This window comes from Calonectris borealis, chromosome 14 (genome assembly GCF_964195595.1).
Source record: "Calonectris borealis chromosome 14, bCalBor7.hap1.2, whole genome shotgun sequence".
Classification (NCBI taxonomy): Eukaryota; Metazoa; Chordata; class Aves; order Procellariiformes; family Procellariidae; genus Calonectris; species Calonectris borealis.
In genome coordinates, this window is record NC_134325.1 from 3416375 (window position 1) to 3421569 (window position 5195).

The window sequence follows — 5195 nt, forward strand, 5'->3', positions numbered from 1 at the left end:
AACGGGCCCGTCCCCTCTATGGCGAGTGGGGGGCAAGGGGCAGAAGGGCAAGAAGGGACGCCAGCACCCGTCTCCCCGAGGGGAACGAGCGAGGGGGTAAGGGGTGAGCAGGGCAGCACCCGTCCTGGTCTCCTCACACTGCTAACACCCAGGATGCCAACTCATTGTGCTGAACCTGGAAAGAGAGGAAAGGAGAAGACGACCGGTCAGCTGGGCTGGACGTGACACTCACCTTGGGCCAAGTCCCCAAGGGCTTGGCCTTCAGAAGATGCCTTCAGAAGAGCGTAAGAATGCAACAAGCCACACTTTCTAGGTATGTTCTCCCAGCTCGCGGGCATCTGTGGCTCCAGAGCTGCCCAAGTCAGAGGTTTTCCCTTCATATTTAATAGCCCTCAGCGGAGCTTTCTTCCATGAATTTGTCTAATTGCTTTTTGAAGCCATGTCAGATTTTAACAGGCACAGCGGCCAGTGGCAGGGAGTGGAATGGTTTGCCAACTACAATGAAGAAGTCCTTCCCCTGGTTTGCTCCAAATCTGCTAACCGATGGCTCCTCCGGGTGACCCTTACTACTTGCACTGGAAGAGGCCACGCATGCCCATTCCCTAACCACCTTCCCCACGGTTCTCACCACATTTAGACCTCGTTTAGGAGCCTTTCAGGTCACAGCATCTACAGAGCCGCCTGTTGCACAGCTGCCTTTCGCCACCCCGGCCAGCCCCGACGCGCCGTGTTTGAGAGGCAGGCACACCGGAGACCTGCACAGGGCAAGATGTCTCCTCCTTTCCCTGTTCCTGGCCCAACAGCTCTTCGCACTCAATTTGCTTTTTCTGACCTCTGCCGAGCACAGAGCTAATGGTTTCACAGAAGCAGCCTAGCTCAGCTCTAAGGTTTTGCTGCCGCACGGTAATAGCTAGTTCGGGTCCATCAGACACACCACCAAATCAGGTTTGCTCACCCATGTCCATCACTTCACACTGGACTTCACCTGCCTTTTTAACCGAGCCTGCTCACAGGTATGTTGCCAGCTTGCCTCCTGGCAAGTCACGAGAAGATGACCTCTGTTGGAAGTCAAGAAGTCAAGTTGACCTTCAAGAAACAGGCATCTAACCAGCATCTAACCCCTTTCCAGCATCTAACTTGCACTTTGAGAGGGGGTTCGTATACAGGGGTACATATCTGGGCTCCATCCTAGGAGCTGAGGAGGGTTGAGCCTGAAATGCTACCAGAAGAACAAGCTTCCTCCACGCCCAGCCCATGGGGTCTGCAAGAGCAATAGGCAGCTCAGGGTGTCTTCCTAGGTTTTAATGGCATACGTCATTGCAGGCATGTTTTAATGGCATTAGGTTTTAATGCCACTGCAGTCATTCAGAAAATAAGCCTGGGCTACTAGCAGGCTCCTCCGGTTCCTGCCAGACGGTGTTTTAGAGAGAACCCACAAGCTGTTCCATGGAAGCTTTAATGCATCTGAATTAGGAGGACTATGAATAACCATGCCTGAAAAGGCCAGCGTAAAGATTTTCATTGACTTCTGCAGGGCCAGGATTTGGTCCACGGACTAGAGGAGGCTTACGAGTCACCCTGATCCGAGCAAGCCGGCAGTTCTTGGAAGCTCCTACACCCGCGGCCCCTGCGGTGCAGGCACCCATTGCAATGGTAGCCCAAGACACAAAGGAGATGCTTGAATAGGACACACTACTGGGTGAAACGACAGGGACCCCAGCTACCAGTCACCAAACCTGGAGGGGACAGCCAGCTCGCGGGAAAAGGCTGGAAAGCCACAGAATATGAGGACGGGGGTTCCAGCATTTGCTCTGGCTCATGACTCCAGCATTAACAGCCCCAACTTCCCTGGGCTACCAGACCTGCCTCCCAAAGCAGGGCGTAGATGTCCCAGGCTTCAGCCTGAGGATCCAAGCTCCCAATACGAGACCACGATAGGACGTGCAATCCTCCCCTGCCCCTGTATCACACCCCTGCTGCCTCTGCCAACGTGTTAATTCAAATTAGGGGTGGGGGGAATCCCCTAAAAGCTGCAAGCGATGGCCCCTCCTGGCAGAAAGCATTTTGGCAGCCCCGCGGCACTACGGCATCGCTGTCCCTGGCCCCACGGCGAGCTTGTATTATTCTGCGGCTCCTCGCGGTGACTCCAATTAGAGCTGCCCCCTCGGCGGGCGGCTGGCGGTCCCCCTGCCGCAGGAACCCCGCTCCCCCCGCCTCCCCCCAGCACTCCTCCAGGGGGGCGTAAAAATTGAAACAGTTCTAATTAGGGGGTCTGAGGGGGAGCGAGGCTGGCTCCTGCTGGGATATGACACACCTCATTACGTCGCTACCGCCTTGCCAGAAGACCCCCTGCTGTACCTTGGCTATAGAGCCAGGGCACTCAGAAAGGATGCAAATTAGCCAGCTTTTCCCCTTCGTCTTCCTTTCACACCCCACTCCCCAAATCACTTTCTGCTTCCCTTCCCCATCAGGACACCAGGCTGCGAATTCTTCTCGGCTCCTCCAATTACACCCAAGAAATAAAAAGGGAATGGGGAGAGGCGACAGACAAAAAAGATGGGGATAATACCGCGGCAGAGGAATGAGAGTGAAAGACTGAAGTAAGGAGTGATCCAAGATGGGGGGACACATTGCACAGTACCTCCAGAGGTAACATGGTATCTGCTCTCCAGACAATGAGCAAGGGCTAAACTTTGGGGGTCTCAGACACAAGGAGAGGGGTCTGGGAAAGATAATGGATCCTTGATCGCCTAACCGCTCTGAGTGAAAGCCGTTCAGAAGAGGCCTTCCATGCATGAAGTTCTGGCAGATGACCGGGAGCTTGAGTGGAAGACATTGGAGAAGACAGCGGAGGAGGTTTCCCAGCTCAGCTAATAGCTGCCCTGCAGAACAACCAGATAAACGTCCGCTCCAGCACGCCCAGGTGGACCTGGTGTGACACATCAGCCACGTGTGACACATCAGCCAGGTCCCACTCCCAGCTCCACCCGAAAGACGTGAGGGAAGGCAGAGCAAGGTTGGTCCATTCTGCCCTTCTTTCTGGGAGCCTTTACAGGGAATGGAGATGACCGACTGAGTACGGTTGTAGGAAGCTGTAACCTTGACATTAGACCCAAGACACAGGGGCTTCTCTAAGAGTATGTCCAGCCAGGTCAAAGGCAGACAAGCCACTTCTCTGCCAGCAACCACAGGATACTGTGAAGCCAGACTGAGGGGTGGTGGGTTCACCCCCAGCTAACAGGTACCCCAGGTACCAGCAGAGGCTACGAGACCTTCACAGCACCTCGCAGGCTGTGTGTGAGATGGTCTCTGAGCTCTAACGCCTCCGTACCTGGGAAGGCTACCAGAGGAGGAAGGAAGACGTCTTTCTGCTTCTGCTCAGATGGGTCAACAAGGAAAATTGAAGGAACAGGCATAGCCATGGAGCATTGCTAAAGTAAGAGATCTTCTCACCATGGTGACAGGAGACCAGGGGAAAAGGTTAACCTGGAACCTAAATTAGGGTTTCAGAAACATAGCTGTGTCCCTCTCTTATCAGTTTATTAAAGCCATCTTAATCTTCTTGAGTGTTCCTGAAGAACATTACCATAATCCTTTAATCCCACCTCTCCCTGGAGTGCCTGTAATGAGGAGATGGGCACATGGCTTAGCTGAAGGGGGACAGCCAAGCAGGAGAGGCCACACTGCAGCCAGGGGACAGAAAGACGGGCAGAGCTTAGCACACAGGCTGGGCCAACTGCCTGCTCATCGGGACTCTGTCCCCGGCGTCACCTCCACGGATGTGCGTGTCAGGGGAGGGGTGCTGGCCACACGAGTCACGAGCGTGACAGAGATGCGCGCGGCAAGCCGGGCTAAGGGCAAGTGTTCAACCTGGCTGTGACCCTCTGCTGGTCAGGCCAGGTAAGAAAACCCGAAACTTGCCCCAGTCTATCTGTGTGGCACGACGGACCACGGGAACTCATCCCGGTGCTGGCCCAACACAGGTCACTGAGGTGGAGGCCACTTCCCTCCATCTCTCGTCTTGCACAAGGCCCCCAGCTGAGAGACGTGGTATGGGAAGGGCGCAGATCTGGTTTCTCTTGTACTGGAGACATCAACTGGAAGGCCAGCATGTCTCTGCAGCAACCATAAACCTCACTAATTTGCACCAAGCTAGTAGTTGTGTCCTGGAGAGCTCTACCCTCCACACACGGTCCAGTTGAGGAGATGCTCTCCTCGCTGCCTCGGGCAGGCCAGCTTTGCTGCGGGAAGCAGCTCTGACCCCATGAACACATTTCCATCACGTAAGTGAGACTGGATCTACAGCACGCTCCCCGTGACGTTCATCCCAGGAGCACGCTCTTCTGGTGGCATCTCCACCTTGAGTTTACCAAGGGATAAGAGCACCACAGAGAAACGCCCGCTCGTTTGTCCCCTGTAACCCAGGAAAGCAGCCGTTCCCGAAGAACCGCCATCTCCACCGGGGACTGAGCTAAGTGATCTGGCTTTTCCCACTGCGGCCCACCTGGGGAAATATCCGTGTCCTCTGAGCCCGGCAGCGAGATGCTGCCTGGCCAGGGCTCCTCCATCCATCCAGGTCAGCCTTGCCACCAGCCCCAGGCTTACCGCTGGGGCGCTGGCAGGACCCCCCCACCCCCCACCTCTCCAGACACTTATTAAGATGTAAAACGCGGCACTTTTTCCAAGCCCTCCACCCTTTTTTTCCTCCCCATCCACTCTTCTTTTTTTCAAGTGCTTCGGCACTTAGCGAACTCCCCTCGGCAGGCTCACGCTGTTTGAGGGAATCCTAAATCACGGGCCTATTACTAATTATTATTATTTTGCAGCAGCAATCAGGGACGCGGGGCTCATTAACAAGTTAGCACCTCTGGTTTCCCTGGAAACCCGCAGCTGCCAGGCAACGGCTGCGTCTCCGGCCCGAGGCGATGCCACTGCAGCGCCTTCGGCTCACTCCCGGAAAGATGCTCGGGTCCTGCACGGGCTGATGAACCCAGCTTAGCCAACGGGATGGGGTTAGGAAACTTCAGGATGTGTCCCCCTGCTCTATCCCATCTCTTGTGAACCTCAGCCCATCTACTGATCCTCTTCTGCCAGTCACAGCATCCTAAGCTGCGTAGTGGCTTCTCCCTCCCAGCGAGAGACGCAGGCTTTCTCCAAGGGCGAGGAATTTGGAGCGCTAGCGATCCCCCAGGGTG